Below are 22864 nucleotides of genomic sequence, written 5' to 3' on the forward strand. Positions count from 1 at the left end.
AGGCAGTAGTAATAATATGTTCTTATATAATCAAATGGCTAGAATGCACGTGCACTGTGAAACACTTGCTGAATAAAAACATTAGTGATTACTTAGCAATGATCTGTCTGCCTGTTGTAGCCCTTGGGGAAGATGTGGGAAAATGGCGCTGTCCTCTGGTAGAAGAATTTCTGTCAGAGATGACTGCACTTGATTTAGTTGCCCTTCTCAGAATGATTTGGTTTCAGAATTGTTCTTTAATCCTTTATATTTCCATTAACAAAAGTTTCTATCAAGTGTTTCAAAAGGTACACAGTGTCAAGGCGCATTAGTGATCCCCCCTGGTAAGTGGAGCACAGAGGACACAGGTCCACAGACACCCACTGGCCTGGCCGCTGCCCTCAGTTTGGCCTGACAGCATCGACAGAAATACAGGCTGCAGTGTAGGTGGATGCCAAGAACCTGTCTGCTTTTCACCTCATTACTCTCTTTTCACTGGGTTACTGTGTCTCTTTTGTTGTCCAACCTGCAAATTACTTTGAGAAGGAGAGATACATCCAGCCTTAGTTCTCTTCCTGAGGTGGGAAAAAAATACAAGGAAGCTTTGCAATATTGAACTTGAAGGTCAAGTAATTTGAAATTCTTTTCTTTTCCCATTGAAATTTTTGACACGTTGTTCTCAAACCATAGGGTTAGATTACACTTAATTCTTTGTTGCTTCAGCTGTGAATTTGGCTCCTGCAGTTTTCTATGATATATGAAATAGAAACTGACAAAATAGTTACATCTAATGCCCCCAAAATAGGACCTTCGGTTTGGTAATGTATTGTTGGTGACAGTTACTTAATTCTTAAGGCCAGTCATAGCGAGACAGGATACTGCATAAGCCAAAGACCACATAATTATTATAGGTATCAAAAGGGTGGGGAGGAAATGGGTTACAACCTCCTTTTTCTCAACTGTTGTAATGTTTTTTCCTGCTTAAAAATCATTTTAAAAAGTACTTTTGACCTGGTTTATTCGAGTACAATTATAACAACAACAACAACAACAAACTTAGATTTACTGAAATATGCATGGGTCTGTAACCTTTTCCTTTCTCACAGGGAACTACCCTCTGCACTAACCCTTCTTTTCCTTTGTTTTGCCAAGTGTTATTATTTTGTGTCATTATGTCAGATTTAGTCTATTAGATATTCCTATGACCTCTGTAATTTAGGTTTTAAGCAACATATGATTACTCTGTTACTTAAAAATATATCTAGCTGTCTTCCCTGAGTAGGAGACTGTCTGGCATATTTAATGTTCTTGCATAGAAACTGAGACGAAAGAACAGATAAACCTAAGTAAACCCAGCATTTTAAAGGAGCTCCTTTAAATGTGAAAGCCTTGTCAACTGGTTAAATACTAAAAGTTGGTTTTGTTCTGAATATGCTTGCCAGGCCCATTATGCATTAAAAGGGGCCACAGCCCATTTGCAAGGCCTCTGAATGAACTCTATTCATTCCCTACTTGGAAATGTCTCTTTAGCCACAAAAAGAAACAACAGTTACAACCTAATTTCTTTGGCGCCTATATCAGCAGAGGAAAATTCAAGAGACCATGATGAGAACTCTAGAAACTTCTTTTGATAATTAAACAATTCTGTATTCACTGGTCATATCTGTGTATTTAAGTATATTTTCTAAAAAATTATAAAGTAATAGTGTAATATCACATTTTACACATGAAGCAGTAGTTTTTCAATGAAGTATTTCAAAATAATTTACTTCTTATGATTGATAAAGTCTTTTTAAAAAAAGGACACTATCATGTATCCTGAGGCTTTAAGAAAAAAGTCTATGTTTTTTATTACTGTATTTTTAAATCAGATGAGATTTCAAAGATTACAGACAAATCTATTAATTATTCTCCATGCTTACTTGTGGAAATCAGTGAAAGGTATAGATCTGGTATTAGTAATGGGGTAACAACGCATGTCAATATCGACTCCAAGTGATATCTGTAAACGAGCAAGAGGCAGAGACCACTAGACATGTTTTTACGAAGGAAATAAGGCATGATTTAATACCTGAGTGCAGGCAGACAGAGGGCAAAAAGGCCATTCCTAGGGAAGAAAAAGAATCAGGCTTTTTTATAGGGCTTGAAAGAAGACAAGGAACATTCGGTGAGAAGATCTTAGCAATGTCAGTGGTTAAAGTTCTCCAGATGTACAGTGCTTCAGTGGTCAAAGTCCTCAAGGAATCCAGGGTAAATGTTTGGATGTTTTCAGATATACTGGCTCTTGGAAGATTTCATGCTCAACCTTATTTCTTTTTACAATATCGTATGTTTGCCAAGGCAACAATACCTGTGCTGAGCTGGGTTTTCTGAGAGAATAATGCCATTGCTGACAAACAGATTGGATGCTGGAAAAGTAACGCTCAAATTGAGCCTGACAATATCTAGTGAAGATCTGATCAGAGCAGATAATTCCTACTTGAAAGGCCCATTTCCCTTAAAGGCAAGGGCCCTGACCTGTTCTTTCTGTATGGCGTCCTGCTTCGTGACCTACTCAGACCTCTCTCCCTCCCAACTCCATCAATCTGACCACACTTACCCTCAAGTCTTAGTTTAGGATTCCTTGATTTTTTTCAGGAAGACTTTTAGTTATACTAAATAATTAGTTAATAGTTAATAGATCTGGAACTAAGATTGTATGAGTATTAGTTGCTAAACATTTACAACCAGACTGTAAAGAACGTTTATATTATTCATTCAAGGTTTTGAACAGGAAAGTGAGGTTTGCTCTGTCTTTTGAAAGTTTAAAGGGAGGCTGGGGATTTAGCTCAAACACTTGCCCAGTAAGTGCAAGGTTGTGAGTTTGATCCCTGGTACTAAAAAAAAAAAAAAAAAAAAAAAAAAAAAAAGGTTTGAAGGGGAAGTTGGATTTTGAAAAAATGTAACTTAGCTATGTAATTCGTGGACAGTGAACTAGAAAATATCATACTAATTTTTTTCTCTTAAGGGATGATCCCATCTTTACCTCTCCAAAGCAGTGTGAAAGATCACTGTCTCTGATTACATTTTTCGCAGACCCTGCTAATTCATTACTGAAAAATATCAGCTGCTAGTGTTTGACCATATATTATAATTTACCAGTGAGTGATGCCAAATATAATATCAACTAAAGTTTGAAGATCACTATATTATTAAATAACATATATAGTACAGTGGTTCTAAGTGTAGGTTCTAGAAAGATGTAGTTCAAATTTCTCTCAACTAAGTGATGAATATGGATAAGCTATTTAGACAACTTATTTAGCTAAGTAAACTTGAATTGAAAGCTGAGAGATTGTGGCAAGGAAGATAAACCTTAAAAACAGCCTGCCAAGGATGAATTTCTTTGAATTTGAGCATGCTGTATAAAAATGTGTGTGAATCTTGCATTCTTTTTCATAATGAATTTGTTTTACAAGAAAAAAATTTCATTTTGGAAGAGGGGATTAAGCTGGTTAGTGTTTACTGTTTCAGATTTTCTATATCAATATTTCTCCAAGAAGTCATTCTATGTTTATCCTATGGTTTCAATCACTTTTTTTCCCACATACTTTTATGGTATAAAAGCATATAAACAGATTAAGGAAATTACCAGGAATGTAAATATAAAATCTCAACAGAGCTGAAGTTTTACATTATGCTTTAGCTATTGCTTTCTATGTTTACTTTACTCTAAGAATACAATATTCTACATATTTTTTTAAAAAGTCTAGCACAACAATGTTACAAAATAAACTCACCCCCCCCAACTCCACATATCATCCCTAAATCCAGGTTTTCCATCTTCCTGCTTACTCCCACAGAAACCTCAGGAAGCATGCTGGCTTATCACTTTCTTTGTCTCCTGAAATACGCTTTTCCTGCAAGAATTCACTTTAAACACATAATTCTTTCTATCCTTGCTTTTCCTTTTTACTTATTTCCTGCAATAAGCAGTTCATTTTACAAATTTCTTGCCTATGATATTACTGAGTTTAAAAAGTTTGCTGTATGTGATCACTTTCTCTTTTCATTCAGCACATGGACTCTTCCTTTTTTTCCCCTCCCCATTTAACCAGAAGATTAACTACTGCTACCCACTGTAGGCTTTCCCGATGCCGGTTTATGCTGACCATCCTTTCCAGTCAACCTTTTTTACTGTGCTATGTGATCCATTGTCTACACCCAAAGCAGCCTGTCTATTCTTCCCTGAGAACCTATGGCTAAACTGTCAGCTGGCCTCAGCACCAATTACTCCCACTATCTATTGTTGTTTACATACTGCTAAACTCTAGCACGTTTTTTCTTCCATAAATCTTTCTCTGATCATTCCAGATAATTATGCATGATTTATTCCTTTTTATTTGTTTGTTCATGGAAAAAAAATATATATATATGTCAAGTGATAATTTTGGTGATTTAGCAAAGACTAGGACTGAATTGGTACTCTGTAATGGTGCTACAATACAACACAAAAGAAAAATTGAAAACTGATTTCAGTCATAGATTTTCAAGTGTCCCTGCAGTGTATTAGGAAGGGTATAATGTTTGTCAGGAATCAAATAAAGCCTCCATCCTCACCCTGAAAGTTTAGAAAGAATGAAGAAGATCTATTAACGTGAGGTGGGAGGAGATTAAGGGGCTTGGGGAACATGAAAGGGTGTTCTAGATAGAGGGGAAACCATGTGCAAAGTTCCTAAGATGAGAATGAACAGAGCGTTTGAAATACTGGGAGAAAGGAAGTGTGGGCAGCCAGATTGGATGTAATATGAACAATGGAACCATCGTAAAAGAAAGATTAGCAGGGGCTGGGGATTTAGCTCAGCGGCATAAGCACCTGCCTTGCAAGCAGGCGGTCGTGAATTCGATCCCTGGTACCGATACAAATGAAAAAGAAAAAAAAAAAAAAAAAAAAGAAAGAAAGAAAGATTAGCAGCCCATGGGCTTGCAGGTGTATTGGAACTGAAGGACAGAAGGTGTAGAAAAGCAAGGAAAGTGTGAAGGAAATAGAATGCTCAAAGACAATTTATGAGTTTGAAAAACAATGGTGTGATAGTTTGCATAAGAAACGTCTAGTGGGTTAGTTTAGCGTGGTTCTGGGTATGTCTGGATGACTGACTTACTGAAGAAGAAGACCCACACCAGGTGTGAGTGACAACACAGGTATGGGTGGCAGCATGGATGGGATGAGAGTGGGAAGGAGAAAGAGGTCTCACTTCAAGGGAGCAGGATCTCCAATCCTCGCCATCATATTGGAACAGCTCTCTCCAGGCTTCCAGTGCAGGCTCTTTAGCTTTTTAGAGAAGAAATTTCAGCTTTCCAGCATATATTCTTCAGTCTTATAATGCAGACTTTTTGAGTTCCTGATATGGACTTGGACAGGACTCTGCAGTGGGCTTCAGGCCTGTGACTTTTGACTGGATTTTCCTGCGCTCCAATGTGCAGATCACCTTTTTGTATTCTTCTGCACCTGACTCTACAGATGCCCACTTAAATCTACCTTGTAAATCTTTTATATGTCACATATATATAACCCTTATTTATCATACTTTTTAATATTAAATCTGTTCCACTAGTGCCTTCAGGTAAAGATGGTGATAGGAGTTGAACTAGCTAGTTGGAAAAGTAGAAAATTTTCATCAGTGAGTCTTATAACTCATTTTTCATAAAACTTTAATATGTACTTATTTTCTACATTCTGTCACATTTTGTAGTTGTTTATATACTTTTAATTTTATGCTAAACTGTAAGTTCCCCATGTACTTACTATATAGTGATTTATAATTATATTATTATAAAAATAGAATGCACTTTTATAAGTAAAGAAGTCTTCATTGCTATATTTATAGAATGACATTCTTTTTTTTATTTAAAGAAAAGGAAACAAAAGAATACATGGAGATTTTAAAAAAGGGTAGAAATGATACAAACTTACAGAAAAACAAACGGTAAGAAATTGCTGGTTGATAAGTTACCACATTGTCATCTTAGAAGAAGTAGCTGTTCATGTTATGGAATTAAAGCATTTAGAATGACATTCATAAAGTGACACTACAAACCCTTCTGCTCTATGATCGAACAAGAGCTCAGTAACATGGTTATCAGTCCTACACATTTGTTTTACTTCTCAAAGAGGGTAAGATTAAACATATCAAAACAGAACATAGCAGTTTAAAAAACAATTTAAAGAAATACAGATTTCGTAGCAAGCCCACTGGAGATCTTGATTGTCTATCTAACTGTCTCTAGTTTCTTACAAATAGTTGTCCCCATCTTCACCCACCTTATATACTTAGTGTATATTATAGAACTAATCAAATCATTGAAGACTTTTTAGGTCCTCAAGTACCAAATTAGGGAAGACAATAGTAACTACCAACGCATCTCTCCTTCTCTTTGTGATAGCTGTCCCCAACTCTACATATGCTGAAATTGAACTCAAGAAACCAGTCCAATGTAGAATGACATTCTTTAATCACTAAGTAGAGGACCCACTCCTCAGATTCATCTTGTCTTTGTGCAAATATTGAATGTCATAACTGTATGACATTAGCACGCATAAAGAAAGGTCCCAAAACAAGGTAGTTGGTACAAAATAGTTTTTTTCGTCAATATATTTGATTATTTGATGGAGTTCCTCTCTCTTGCAAAATGCAGGAATTGTTACATGTCTAGGTCCATTCACAGATTGGAATGGGAATGGAGAGAAAAGAGCAGGCAGACAGGAAGTGTTCGCATTCAGTAGATCAGAGTAGATTCTGTAGATCACAGTAGATTCAGTAGGTCACTAGTCACAGTTCCTTTGCTTTTTAGCAGTCTTTGAACTTTTCTTTATTCTTCTATTCAGAACCTTTTTTTGTTCTAATGGGATTGATTCTCACCCATAAGGATAAGTATTTTCACAAAGAAATCATTAATCTTAATGTGATAATAACCTAAACAAATGACATTAGATTCTTTTCACTTAAAGTGTCTCTTGGAAATTCACTTGAGATTTCTCCTACACAGACTTCATTGAATCTCATGTCTATTTTCTTTGTATATTTACTCTATATAGATATGGGCAAGATGCCATTATTTTTCAGTTTGATGTTAGATAAACTCACCTGTATTTATTTTCAATCTCACTTTTTAAATTAATTACAAGAGGAAGTCATCTTCATGGCATGAGATTCAAAATTATTATGAAATGATATTAAAAATATAACTCCTATAAAATGTTATTGATCATTATTCTCTTTTTTTGTTCTTCTAGGAACTTTCTAATACCAATAAAATTGTGGTATAGGTTCTAAAAGAATGTGGTGCACATCCTACTGGAAAACCTAACAAATTAGTTGTAATATGTTTTGGAAGAAGTCATCAAAGACAGTGCTATGAAACACAAGAATCTCTGGATCACCAAATACTGTGCATTTACAAATAGTATTTGGACCTGCCTGAAGTCATGTAAACGACTCGGTGTACCACACATAGTATGCCTTGTAGTCATTAGCATCTTTTTGGAGATTAAATGATTTTTTTATTTTAGGAAATAAATAATTTTGTAATGTTAAATCTGAATATAGCAAATAGTAGTAGAAACATTGCTACATATTTGTATTCATTCTTGTCCTTAAGTTGATACAGAATTTACATACATCATTTCCACTCACTTACCTTACTCATTTGATCTCAGGAAGTCAAAATGGAGGCTAGATTATGTAGTCTTTACATGGAATTTAGAGACTTCTATTGCTCAAAAAAATGGACTATCAGAGGGCAGCTAATGATGTTAACTGTTGTCCTCATTTATCAAGAAACCAAATGCTCTTTCACAACCATTTTCCCTGCCATATCCCAGCAGATGTCTGCTTTATCCTGAATTGGGTCGTATGTTTATCCCTGGCTACAAAGAAGCTCTATCTATAGCTGGGGACACTCCACAAGTTCTCAAACATTAGAATCAGATTGGGCAATGCCATACTCATTTCGTGCCATGCTTGTTTTTGATGGTAGCAACCACTGAAAGCTCAGCTTTGCAAAGATCTGTTAGAGTCTAAAGGAATATAAAGTACCATGATCTAATGTGGAATTCAAGCTAGCCTCTTGCATGCTGTTTAATAGCTGTTGAGTCCCACTGTTACTCCTGAAAATTTGAAAAATGTTATGAGCATCTGCCCCAGTGAATTTACTTTGACACCTGAGGAGAAGGGTACACATTTTGGGACTTATACTAATCGTGATTCATTATCTAGATCTGGATATACTGCTCCCAAGAGGAGAATTACCCTTTGTTGAGACTCAGAAAATCCTAACGCCAAAATTTTGTATGGCACTTTGGAATGTTGAATACTTGGTGCTAGAGAAGATGAGAAGACCTTGAAAGTAAAATCTCCCTCTGAACTTCTGTCCACCTTCTTACCTGAAGCAAAAGTTTTCTTCCCCAAAAGGAATCAGAAAAAACCTCCCTTGCAAAGACAACCATGAAAACTAAAAACTTTCTCCTTTCTCCCTTCTGAGTTGAAGACACTCACTTTACAGGGTCTTACCCTACACCCTAGAGGAAGGGACCCTGCATATAAAGACAGCAGGCGGAATCTGGGCAGGTAAGCCCTGCGGGGCTTGCCCTCAGTTTGTCACCATTAAGTCCTACCCTTCTATTCCACTTCACGCCTACTCAGCTCTCTATTCTTCATCAAACTAAGCATACAAACAGGCAGTATTCTCTAGATCTTTTTTCATTTCTGAAGGCTTGTGTAAAATTCTGATTAAATAAACTTTGTATTCTTTTCTCTTGTTGACCTATCTTTCGTTACGGGAATATCAGCCACAATGCTTATATGTGAGGAAATTTGTCATAGTTTACTGCACCTCCACCTTCTTTTAGAGAGAAAGAAGAAAGAAAGAAAATAATTTAACAAACTATTTCCCCTCAGTCTGTTCCAACCAGACTACATGTTCTGGTTTGTTATACTGAGAGCTCTCTTCATTGAGCTAAATCCTCAGACCTTTAAAAAATTATTCTTTAAAATTTTGCGATAAAACCTCACTAAGGTGTTTGCTGTACACTAGCAAAAAGGGCATCGTTATGTTTATATGACCAAAGTACCTGTAAGGCTACCATACTGTTCTGTATGCATTTTTTTCCCTCTGGGTATCCTAATTGATATGTTAATCAATGCTCCCCTCTATAAAGAATTGTAAGTCCCTAAAAACCTAACCTAATTGATATGTTAACCATTGTTGCCCTCTACAAATAACAGATGTGGTGCTAAAATAAGCTAACAAAGGATTGTTAATTACTGCTAGACTACTCTTTCCTCCACTAAGGAAAATATTTCTTAGCAGATTTCCTGATCCATACCTGTAACCCCTTACTTTGTAAACTGTGATATGTACATAAAGGCTGCAAGCTTTGAGGGTGACACACAGCTTTTTGCAAACTCCAACCGCACTGTGTCGCTGGGCCCAGGATAAAATAAATCAGCGCTGCTTTTTAAAATATGTTTTTGCCCCATTTTTTCAACTTGAGTTTGGGGGCTCATTTGTAGATTACAAGATTTGGGGGCTCGCTCAGGATTACTGGGAAATCCCCCCCCAAATTATTTTTTCACCGATCAATCGGCTAAACATCTATAAGTATTTGGTTTTTTTTTTTTTTTTGGCCTGTTTGTAATCTGAGTGTACACATTTGTAACTGCAGATAAAATGAGACAACTTCTGGGGGCCTTTTTGTCTGTTTTGTAATTTAGGGTTTTTGGGGCCCATTCGTAACTTTGGGCTTTGGCCTGTTTAGAGGTTTTTGCCCGTTTGTAATTGGATGCGTGCAGTGACTGCAGACGAGTTAGTGCTCCTCCTGCACTGGACTCCGGGGGCTTTTGCCCATTTGTAATGTGGGGGACCTAGGCTTATGTGTAGGGCTTAGGCCTGTGTGTGTGGCCTAGGCCCGTGTGAGGGCTTAGGGCCATATGTAGGGCTTGGCTCGTGTGTGTGGCTTAGGCCTGCATGAGGGCATAGGCCCGTGTGTGTGTGTGTGTGTGTGTGTGTGTGTGTGTGTGTGTGTGTGGCCTAGGCCTGTGTGTGTGTGGCACATGTGTAGGGCTTAAGCCTATGTGTGTGTGTGGCCTAGGCCTGTGTGTGTGTGGCCTAGTTCCATGTGGGGGACCTAGGCCCATGTGGGGCATTGGGGATTGTTTGTGTTCCTTTAGCTCACCAAACTGGGGACAGAAAAACCTTCGTTGTGTCTTTAATGTTGGTCTTGTCTTTTATGGTGCCTTGTTTAATGTTTTAGTCCTCAATTGATTACTTGCAACCTCAGCATGCCTTTTAAAAAGTATTTTTCTTTCTGGTTAAAATGTAAATATATCTGCACATATATATGTATATTTATGGTTTTTGAAAATCATATTAACTTTACCAAGTAAAACCAGATCATACTGTAATTGAGCCAGTTAAGGAAGTTACAGTTTTTTAAAATGTAGCATTTTAATGTGGTAATCATAAAATGATTAAATATGTTTTAGACTACTAAAAAAAGTCACTTCAAGGGTTTTGTTAAAGGTTTTAATGTTGTCTAAAAAAATCAAGAAAAAACAAATTGACTGATAATAAATAAAAAAGTGGTTTTGTCTTAAAATAAAAATGTAAAAGAGAAAATGCTTTCTGTGGCATGGCTATCAAGAGTAAAGAGCCCAACAGGATAATTTGCAATACTGTGACTTTAAAAAAGGGAAATTTCCAAGAATGCTATAGATTATAAAGACAGAGTTGAGATTTTGATTATAAAAAAATATAGAAAAAAAACCCAATTCATCTTGTATGGGAAAAACTTGATCTAAATTTAAAAGAAATAACTACTGTGCCTAATGTGATTGGTGATTACAGAGATAAAATACAAGTTCTTGTGTGTGCTATGGACATCTGGGAGATTATATGGCACAATTAATTTTGTTACCTGTGAAAAAGCCCTTTTTTTGTTAAGTATATAATTTCAGTAGGACAATGGCCTGCCACGTGGCACCCTGGGACAAAAATCAGTGTGCCATCCAAATAAAGCCTGCCCTCTGATCCAGAATGCCAGAACCATGTTTTCCTTTTGTCCCACCCTGATTGGGCAACCAGAGGTAAGGAGGTTCCCGATCGGTATGGCCAGTTGTTCTCATTAGCCATTAGGGCATCACCAGAAAACCCACCAATATACCCAGGATAGCAGAGGTGAGACAACTGGCTAATTAGTCTCCCTCAGGGTTTTCTGAAAAGATTGCAAAAGGCCTATCACTTTTATACACCAGTAGCACCTAAAATTGCAAGGACCATTAATATTGCCTTTGTAACTGAGTCAGCCCCAGACATTAGACAAAAAAATTGCAAAAGTTTGAGAGATTTGAGGGAATGCCCTTCAGTCAGTTATTAGATGTTGCTTAAAAGATATTTGACAACCAAGAGGACCTTAAAGACCAAGCTTAAGAGGTTTCTGCTGGGCAAAAAGAGTACATTGGTTGTTGGACTCTGCATAAAAAAGATAAGACTCTTTCCTCCCAGTGGATGCAAGCCATCCAACAGATTCCAGTCCCTGTGACTAAAAAGCAAGTGTGAAAATTTCTAGGAACCATAAGACTGACCCAGAGTTTGGGACCCTGGCAGAGGCCTGTTGTCTATCTTTCCAAGACATTTGATTATGTGGCAGCCGGATGGCTACCTTCTCTGCAGGTGATTTCCTCAGTGGCCTTCCAGGTAAAGGAGGCTTAAAAATTGACTTTTGGACAAAAACTCTTAATTGTTTCCTTCTAATCACTGGAGACTCTCATCAAGGCTCCACTGGACCAATGGCTGCCCAACTCCCAAGTTATGCATTATCAGGCATTACTTCTAGATATGACTACAATCAGTTTCAAGGGGACAGCAGCTTCAAACCCTGCTACTCTGCTGCCTAATGATGACCCTCCTTGCCCCTCCATGACTGTATTGGGGACCAGACTCGACAGATGAGCCATTATTCAGAGTTCCTTTGTATTTCTCTGATGGAAGCAGTTACATCTATCAAGATAAGTGGGTTGTGGGAGCTGCCATTACCACAGACTCTCAAATTCGATGGAAACCAACCCTGGAGCCAGAAACATTGGCCCAATGGGATGAACTCATTGCCCTCACTGAGGCCTCAAGTTGTCAAAGTATGCATTTGTTACTGCCCATGTTCATGGGGCCATTTATCAAAAATGGTGCTTATTGACTTCTGAGGCCAAAAGATTAAAAATGCTCCCCAAATTTTGGACTTGTTGGCTACCATCTGGATGCCAAGGAGAGTGGCTATTATCTGCTATCTAGCCCACTGGACAAAAGATGGCCTTGTTATACGAGAAAATAATTTGGCAGATCCCAAAAGGCAGCTATGAAATCAGTGGGGATTGAGATAGCCCTGACATTACTGCTTATCCCACCTACTTTGTCAGAACCTACTTGCACTTAAACAAAGACTTGCATCTGGGGACTAATATCAAAGCTTGCCCAGTCTGTGAGCCTCAGATACCCTCAGTGCCAATTGGTGAACCCAAAACAACTGCAACAATAAAAAACTACTCGCTACATGGGACTATGCCTAGAAAACATTACAAAACAGACTTTACAAAAATGGAAAGGCCTGGACTTCAAGAAAATAAGTACTTATTAGTAATAATAGATATTTTTCACTAGATGGGTTAAAGCTTTGCCTACTAAGTCTGAGTCAGCCCTGATAGCAGTTTCCCTGATTTGGCCTCCCCTTATCCATGGGGTCTGACAATGGCCCTGCTTTTATAGCCTAGATAATGTAAAAACTAACCTAAGCTTTGCAGATCAATTGGAAACTACATTGTGCTTACCGACCTCAAAGTTCAGGACAAATAAAAAGATAAACCAGACTTTAAAGATGGTAGTTACTAATGGTCTTAAAAACTGGTGAGAACTGGGTGAATCTCCTTCCTTTTTGCCCTCTTGCATATGTGATGACCCTCTATGTTACTGTTATTTCCCCTTTTGAGGCTTTGCATGGGAGACCTCTTCCTCTTATCCCTAAGATTTTTAAAGAAAAATTAGCTGATTTAGCTAATCAAGGTCTTATTACATCCCCCCAGACTTTTTAGCCAGTTCTGACTTCCATCCACTGGTTATTTTGACAGCAACATCTTCCACCTGCTGCTTACTGTGAGGACAAATGCCCTGCTGTGGAGCCTGGAACACCGGCCCTTATCAAGAGGTGTCACCATGAATCTCTTGAGCTGTGATTAAAAAGGTCCCTACACTGTAGCCCTCAACACTCCAACTGCTATCAAAGTAGCAAAAAAGCCTGCCTGGATTCATCATTCCCACTTCAAGCAGGTCCTGGCCTCCAAAGGTGATCAATCTGTGGATAAATGGACTGTCGTTCCCTCCAAGGGCTTTTTAAAACTTAAGATTGCCAAATGTAATGGATAATCTTGTGTTCTCCCTTATGGAGACCCCAAGGAGGCCTCTGTGTCACTTAAAAAAATTTTTTTTGTTACTTGTATGACAGAATAGAGTAAATTTAAATGTTGGTTTTCTTCTTTTGGTTAACAGTTTTAATAATGGCAGCGGCAAGACCTTTGTTAATCCTCCTATTGGGCCTTGTATTATAAACAAATTGATAAACTATGTCAAATATTGGGTTCAAACTGTAAAGCTTATGATTTTAAAGACACAAGGTTATAAACAGATATCTATGTCTAAAAACCCCATGAGCCAATGATTTGGATTACTGACTAAAATCATTGGGGAATGCTGTACACTAGCAAAAAGAGCTTCGTTATGTTTATATGACCAAAGTACCTGTAAGGCTGCCATACTGTTCTCTATGCAATTTTTTTTTGTTTTTTCTGTTTTTATCAGTACCAGGGATTGAACTCATGACTGCACACTTGCAAGGCAGGCGCTTATGCTGCTGAGCTAAATTCCCAGCCCCCAAGAGTCCTAATAAGGAATAGATTATAAATGTTACCAAATATCTTTTCGACATCTGAAGAGACTCATAAATTTTTCTCTATTGATAAAAGCTAAAATAAAGAAACATGAATAGTCCTACTGCCTCCTAATTTAGCCTCCAGATCCTTTGTCAATGCCAGGAATGGAAAACTTTTGCCCAAGGATGGGCCTGAGACAAAGCCCCAAGGGCTGCCCATCAGGCAAGGCACCAGAGGCCGTTCCAACATGCCTAGACCTGTGAGGTCTTAGAGGCTTGATTTCTTTCCTAAGAAAGGAAATTTTTTAGGGCCAAACCCCCAGACAAGAAAGAGCTCTTGGGGACATAAGATGAATTAAAGGGAAAAAGAGGGGTCAGAGTAGAGAGAAAACCCTCCATCTCATGTCCTTGTCACTACCCTACCCCACAAATCAACACACAGACTCAGTGCCATTCTGGGGTAGGGTTTTAGCACCTGAAGTGTCCTAAGACCTCTGTTCATGTGCCTAGCAAGTCCTTCTGGTCACCTTGAAAGCTAGGACATGCAGGCTCAGTGGTGTTGCCAGCAGAGACTCACAGAAAGCAGTGAGGCCCTCAGGCTCTTACGAAAAACAGGGATTCCTTCTCCTCAACCCCACTGTCAATGATGAGTCCCATTTGTCTCCCGCCAGAACCTCTCTCATCTTGTTCCTCACACAGGTGGCCTCTACCTCACCACTACTTCACCACTACCCCTAGACCAGCCCTTGCCAATAATTACCTAGGCGGATCACTACCCATTTAGCCTCCACCTACCCCTGCACCTCCTACATCCCATCCTGGGAAAGGGACGAGGGCCTGGGCTGGGGCTCAGCTGGGTAGCCACAAGCCTGCAGCAGACCTGAGGCAGAGCCACCCTGACCAAGGCCTTCGTCTCCACAACACCTCACCGTGTCTGCCCTACCTGCCAATGGCTGGGTGTGCAGGTGGCCTCAAACACAGAAGGAACAAAGAACAGAAATCGAGGGTAGAGCCCAGTCTGTCAGTTTCAAGAGGCAGATCAAAATGGGATACCTGGGGTGGCAGTCTCCATGGACAAACTTGTCTTCAGGCCACAAGAAGCCCTAGCCCAAACAGAGGCGAAAGGTGGCAATCTCCATGGGCTCCAGATAGAGGTCCATGTGGTTGGAGGGTGAGGCCAGTGGGTAGAGCAGGGTCAAGGAGGTTGGCTGCAGGAACACCACGTCTAGGCCATAGAAAAGGCTTCCCAGAGCTACCTTGCCTTGGCTTGTGGTGCAGTTGAACCCCAAGTTCTTGCCTTGAGACCACAGTCAAAACCCTTGTGGTGTAAAATGAGCATTGTATCGGCTGAGGGCAAGTTATCCTTTTCAGCCTGGAGCGTGCGAAAGTTGAGCAGGTGGAAGTCACAGGGCAGTGAGGACACCAGAGAATGAAAGGTTTGCAGACTGGGGCCTGGGAACAGTGTCTTGGCAATAGGCAGCGTGAACACCGGGGTATTCAGGGGCATGCCCGTCAGGTAGCTAAGGAGGGATGGGTAGCTGGTAGAGAGCTTGTCCTGGGCCTCACTGCCCGTGGTTCACTGTTCAAGCAGGAGACAGAAACGGTTCCAGGTTCTCTTGTTGTCCTTCAGCCCTTGGCTCAGGCCCCGATTATCATCCTGCATCAGCTGCCTGTCCAAGATCACCTCCAGCTGACCCTTGCTGAGGCTGGAGATGCCCCAGGCCTGGGCCATGTGCAGCATGAGGTGCCTCTGTGCATCCTGGATGTAGGCCGTGACCGGCATGGGGTTGAAGTTGGCTTATAGGGGCAGCTTCTTCAGATACCACTGGCGCTGCACCTGAAAGCCATTGAGGTCTATGAAGAAGGTACCCTGGCTGTCAATGTCTGTGTGGATGCACATGGCCAACTCCTTGATGACATAGTCCTGGATGTCCACCAGGAATTACACGTCCAGAGACATCCCCTCCACCCCTACCAGGTTGTACAGTCGGACCACCTGATGAACGTGCTCGTAGCAGGTGACCACCTCTGAGAAGAAAGGGCCCTCAGTGACATGCAGCACGGGTGGGTTCTTGGGGATGTAGGGCTTGGCCTGGTCATCAGGCAGGAAGAGATAGGCACCACTCTTGTCTTTGGATCCGCTCTTGTCTTTCTATTCGCTGCTCCTGGTCCTTATCCATCCTTTGGATGCTCTTGAGGAGCCCGGTAAGGCCTGAGAACCAGACCTGCATATAGCAGTTACTGAGGACGAAGACACTGCCACCCGAGTCGATGACGCGGATGGGCAAGGCTTCATACCTGCTGACTGACAGCCTCTGTCCACGCAGGTAGATGTGCACGAAGGAGGACAGTGTGCGGTATGTGTCCAGGCCCTGCTGCACCTGCAGCACACTTAGGCCCAGGGCAGACAGGCGGAGAGGCACAGACACTGGTAGACATTGGGGACCATGTTGGTGGCTGAGCTCCAGTGGGCACTGATCTGCATGGCCAGGGGCTGGCCATCTTCTGACAGGACACACGCCTGGGGCGAACTGACCAGCAGGGACACCACACTGAGCTGCTCCTGCTCCAGCAGGTTGAAGATCTCCAGCAGGTTGACGAGGCATCCAGCTGGATCACTGTACTTTCCAGCAGGGCATCATGACTGGAGTGGGTGTCATCCACTTGGAGGAAGGGTACCCCAGGCTCAAAGTGGTAGGTCCTCTTGTCCCTGAGCACTAGGTAGTGGGTTGCATTGATAATGACCTGCTTCAAGCTGGTAAGGGAGCACAGAAGCCTGACCCCGTAGTCCATCACTTACGACCTCCTTGGCAGTGCTGGTGATAGCATCATGGTGCTGGAAGAGACCCAGAGTGCACCGGGTCTCCATTAGGAGAGTGAAGTTGGACAGCAGGTACCAGCAGCCAGGCCAGAGCGATGAGTGTGTGCCATGGCCAAGCTGTACAGCATCTTTGCCCCATGCAGATGGACTTCTAGGACTCGATCCAAGCTCTTGTAGAATGGATGGGAGTGTAGTACCCTGTCCAGTAGTGGTCTTCACGGTCCGTGTAAGAGAAGAAATCCCCACTCAGCACTGGAAACCCTGGGGGCTGGGCTCAATTTGCAGCCCTCTGGCCTTAGATGCTAGGATTACAAGGTATACACCTAGTTACCACATGCTCTTGAATACCAGGTTGAGTATAACACAGTGTTTGGTACTTACAGCATAACACATAGTTACTATCCAAATGAAGAAACAAAGACTATATGACTAACTGAAATTGATTAATTCTATAAAATGCCAAACAATAGAAGATTTGTTACTTCTTCAAGCTTCTGTGTGAATTCATGAACCTAGGTGATACCTTCTGTTTTTCTTACTGCCCAATGCTTATTGTAAGAGACAGAAAAACTTTAGTTGGAAGTCTCAGTGAGAGCGATTCTTTTGCAGACACCTTTACAAAGGAGTTTTATTATACTGGTAATAAAAATTCTTATTAGTGAACTGTAAATATGAATGTCTGTGCTGGCTGTTAAGAAAGAATAATAATCTCCCTCTTGTTACTAGGAATCTAAAGTTTTTTACTCTAGTCACAAAAACTGACATAAAGAGAAAATCAAAATTTTGTTTAGTGATATGAAAAAGACTATTTCATAATTATAGATCATTATATAAAGCACCAAAAGTGACATTTTAAAAATTTTAAAAATTATTTTTAAATTATTGTAGACATTTTAGCAAAGTTTGTTTTTTCCCTTTTTCTTGCTCTTGGAAAAAGCTAGTCTCATAGTAACATAGAATGATGCTTCCCAAAGCCTGAGAAGGAAGGAAGGAATATTTAAGGGGCACAAGGTGAATTGTATAGGAAGAATGACTTAAAGTTCTGTGGAACAGAATGATCACAATTAACTGAATACTTCAAAATACCTAAAAGAGGGGGGCCAGGGATTTAGCTCAGTGGCTTAAGTGCCTGCCTGGCAAGTGCAAGGTCATGAGTTTGATACCCAGTACAAAAAAAAAATACCTAAAAGAGAGGAATTTGAATGTTCTGACACAAAGAATTGATATACTAGACAAAGAGAGCTATTTCCAGGTCTTTAGTAATGTGGTACTAACTTGTTCGGGGGAGGGAAAGCCTTCTATGATCTGATGATCATATTTCAGTCTGTCTATGAGCCTGTTCCTCTGGACTGTGGATATCACAAGGGTTTCCTAGTCTTCCATCATCCTAGGGTAGGATAGAATGGCGAGAGGGATCTGGTGTTCAGTGTTTTCCTTTCCTCAGATCGGTGAACTTCTGTTAAAGCCGAAGCAGGTCAGGTCCTGACTGGACAGGATCTCCTGATGCCATATCTTTTGTAGAAGAACAGAGTGCTTTGTATTACATCAAAGTGATTTCTCTTTCTCTCTGCCTCCCAGAAGTCTGACCAGATTTTTCTCCAATATTTTCTGATAGCATAATCAAATAGTTGATGATGAAATGAATAAAAACATGAAGATCTCCTTAAAGTTAGTTTCCCTAGAGTTTTTAGTTCAGTGATGTATTCACAGTCAGCCTCTAGCAATTCAGAAATTACAGTTTAGATTTTATGCCCCAGCATAAGTTCCCATGGATATCAGGCTTCAGTATATTGTGATTCTCTGTATCTGCCTGTCTGTCCTGCCTATTCTGAGGTTAGAAGTTGAACTTGTGGCTTCATTTCTTTTATGAACCCAAGAAGAATTGTTGATTTTTCAGTTTGCTCATCTTTTTATTCAGAGCAGAATGGTACCTTCTAAGCTCTTTACAAGATAAATCAGATGTGATCTTAAATTTATTAACTTTCAAGAATAAGACAATAAATGTTCACAAAGTAGCTTTATTTTATTTCTGACATATTTGTCAGCCCATTGTTTCTCATCCATTTAAGAAAAAAAGTTTCTAACTTTAAAAAAAATTTTTTTTTGTCTTTTTTTTTTTATCAGTACCAGGGATCGAACTCATGACCACCTACTTGCAAGGCAGGTGCTTATGCCGCTGAGCTAAAACCCCAGCCCCTAAAAAGTTTCTATCTTTAAAATAATTAGATTAAATGTCAAGCAGCAGGAGCTGCTGGTTACCCATTGGTAGTTGTTCTCATGGTGATCGAGTCTCCGATTTGTGACCATTTGCAGTGGACACTGCATTTCCAGCTTGTAGCCAGACACGGCTTCTCTTCCATTCCTCTGAAACGTGATGCTGTCATGTTGAGACAAGAAGGTTGAGAGCTTATGGACAGAGTATCCAAATGAGTGGAGTCTGAATTCCTGAGACATGGAACATCATACTAGCTATGAAAGAGTTTCTGCACATCCTGAGACAAAAATAAGCATCCATCTTTTTTACTCCATTTTTTAAGGGGAGAGTTCTCCCATTTGCTGCCCAAGTGAGTCCTAACTAACAGGTTTTGGAGTAGAAACTTACTTTTTTTTAAACTTATTTTTCCCTATGATGAAAGTGATCATTATATTTGGCAAACATGTATTAATAAAAATATTCTAAAATCACAAAAAAGTCTTACCACAAAAAACGCTAAAGAAATTTTAGATGGCATTGCCTCCTATTTACAGATAAAGAAAGAAGGCCTGGAGAAGTTTCAGTTCTAAATCTATGTCCAATATTTTTATGTGTCTTGGTTAATTTTCTTGCTGTTGAGACAAAATATAATATCCACGAGTTAAGGAAGGAAACAGTTATTTAGCTCATGGTTTGCAGAGGTTCCAGTCCATATTAAACTGACTATAAGGCAGTACAATATGGCAGAGGGATATGACAGAGTGGAAATAGTCCACGGTGGGGCAGAGCAGACAGCAGGCAACAGCAGACAAGCAGCAGCAGCAAAGCACCAGAAGAAGCTGAAGCCTTATTTCTGTCCCTTATGTTCCATCCAGGTTACCTGCTTTTGGGTAGCACTCAGAGTGGGGCACCTTTAACCCCAGCATCACATCCTTAATTCCAGCACCACATTCTTTATTTCAGCATCACACACCGTAGCTCAAGCCACCTCTGAAAAGCCCCACTTTGATGGGGGGACATTTAGATACAAGCAAATCAATAAGTGGTTGTATGTGCTCGCTAACAGATCAGTAACAAGAATACACAGTCAATGATATTTTGATTCTGAACAGAGTTTTGTATTTGTTCCAGACATTAATCTCATCCATTTCCTTGGAACCACTTGTAAAGCAAGTTCATAAAGGGCAACACTGAGGGCCAGGTGTCATCTCTGCAAAATAACAAAATTGGTTTTCTACTATGTATACTTACTATCATATTCTTCTCAACTCTTGTAGAGAGGAGTATATTATAATATATAATATAATATAAATAATACAAAGTCTATTGCTTAATATTTTAACTCATCAAGTTTGATAAAAGGCTTTTCCATGTGTACTGTGTCCTATGGAATGTCCTTCATACCTACATATGCACAACTGAGAGAATCGCGTGAGACTAATTTTTGTTTATTCAATAAGGTAATGTTTATCTCTGCCTATGACAAGAAATAAACTTTGAAGAGAAGAGCAGATGAGGAATATATTTGTCTTAAAACACTCTTAAGTTCAAGGCAGATGTATTAACTATTTTCTACACTATTGACACAGATGATGATCATAATGTGTACTTTCTAACCCTCAAAAAAATAAACCCACTCAGTTCATTGACTGGAATGATAAAAACTAGAATGGGAAATCCAGATGCAGAAAAATTTCAATGGTCAGGAATCACCTAGCTAGCTCAAGCTGAAAATTTTACTTGCACTTTGGAATTGGGTTCACATACCAGTGCACTCAAATTTCAGTAATATTCAGTTTCCTTCACTCAAATACGAAAAAACCCAATAAACAATATTTTCTTTTACTTCTTAAGTGAATACTGTAGGTTATTCATCAGTATAGCTTTTCCTGTAACCTTAGATCATCAGAAGGATAATCTGTGGAAAAGCACAGGCCTTGACTTTTTCGACAACCCACTTTAAAAAGAAATATTGTTTTGACTTTTTTTTCTATGATAGCTTCTCTTTTAATTTGTCTGCTTTTCTTACTGTGTATTTTATTCCTTTTTGTTTGTGTAGCAGAGGGAATGAATGCTGATGACTGATAGATGGATTCTTCCGGGCATTTATTTTGGGACAAGTTCTCAGTCTCTTGGCACTAATGCCTTCTTAACCACCCCCATGCTGCCTTTTCCTCCTCACACTATCATGTGTCCCAACTTTTCTCTCTAAGCAGTGGCAAGGCTGGGGATTCTTTTAAGAATCTCTGTAAGCTTAGGTATTTATAGAGCGTTTCTGGGAGGATACAGATAAGATATAGCGAGTATATTAAGGATAGTGAGATATTTGCTTTGTTATTTTTTGAAATGAAATGCTCTTTATTTTTTATTTTAAAGAAGATAAAACTAAGGAAAATAAAACAATAAAATTAATTAAGATAAACTAGTATAAATGACACAGGACTTCAGAACCTTATGCAATCAGCAACAGTTACCAGAATGCTTTTTGTTCTCAAAATAGCTGCAGACACCTTCAGATATAGTAAAAATCAAACAGAACAGCCTAGAATAGAAACAATGAACACAAAACAATGAATACAATGAAATACTGCAAAATAAGCCCATAGTAAATCCATAATGGCTATCAGAATATGCCCTGCTATTTTAAAATAGCTGATCATGCCATCAGATTTAACATAATTAAACAAAACAAAACAGAATAAAACCCAACCCAAGAAATTAATGCAAATAATATGGTTTCCCTTGAAAACACAGGGGTAGGTAGAGAACTCATGAACAGGAATCAAATCGCCCGGGAAATATTTCTCAGAGTAAATAACTGGAATCACATCTTATTAAAAAGTTTCTGCATGTCAAAAGAAAATCTCCAGCATAGTGAAAATAAAACCCACGAACTGGGAAAAAATCTTAGTGAACTGTCCCTCACACTAAGGACTTCTGTCTAAAACATGTAAAGAATGAAAAAAGAATCAGACCCCCAAAATTCAAAGATCCAATCCAAAAATGGGCATCTGAGATGAATACACACTTCTCAGATGAAGAAATACAAATGGCAAATAAATACATGAAAAAATGTTCATCATCATTACTCATTAGAGAAATGCAAATTAAAACCACACTGAGATTCCATCTCACTCCTGAAAGAATGGCCAGGATCAAGAAAACTACTCACAACAAATGCTGGAGAGGCTGTGGGGAAAAAGGAACTCTCCTGCACTGTTGGTGGGAGTGTAGACTGGTGCAATCACTGTGGAGGTCAGTCTGGAGATTTATTAAAAAGCTGTAATTGGAAGTCCCATTTGACACAGCTATTCCACTTCTAGGCATATTCCCAGAAGAACTGAAAACATCATTTCACAATGATATATGTGTACCCATGTTTGCAGCAGCACAATTTGTAATAGCCAGATCTTGGAAACAACCTAAGTGTCCATCAAATGAGGAATGGATAAAAAGTTGTGGTATTTTTACACAATGAAGTACTACTCTGCTATAAAGAAGGATCACATTGAGATATTCACGATCTCATGCTTGCCAGGCAGACACTTATGCTGCTGAGCTAAATCCCTAGCCCTGTCCTCGTGATTTTTACCTAATTTGTTTTCCAACAGATTTAGTGTTTCTGTTTTAATATTAAGATCTTTGATCCATTTAGATTTTAGTTTAGGACATGGTGATAGGCATGGGTCTAGTTTTAGTTTTTGGCATAATGGAGAGCCAATTTTCCCAGCACCATTTATTAAAGAGACTGTCGTTCTTCCAGTGAACATGTTTGACCCCTTTATCAAAGATAAGGTGGTTGAGTGTGTTTGTAATTGTGGTTGTACCTTCTAATCTATTCCATTGATCTTCAAATCTGTTTTTATTCCAGTACCATGATGAATTTATTACAGTAGCTTCGTAGTATAACTTCAAGTCA

General features: G+C 39.4%; 1 pseudogene; it reads right to left on the minus strand.

The window, feature by feature from the left end:
* Positions 1-14991: 14991 nt before the first annotated feature.
* LOC100733181 (alpha-mannosidase 2x-like) lies at positions 14992-19205 on the minus strand (annotated as a pseudogene).
* Positions 19206-22864: the final 3659 nt, after the last annotated feature.

This window comes from Cavia porcellus, unplaced genomic scaffold, assembly GCF_034190915.1.
Source record: "Cavia porcellus strain 051 isolate PalLab524CR breed Dunkin Hartley unplaced genomic scaffold, mCavPor4.1 scaffold_1, whole genome shotgun sequence".
In the NCBI taxonomy this organism is placed as follows: domain Eukaryota; kingdom Metazoa; phylum Chordata; class Mammalia; order Rodentia; family Caviidae; genus Cavia; species Cavia porcellus.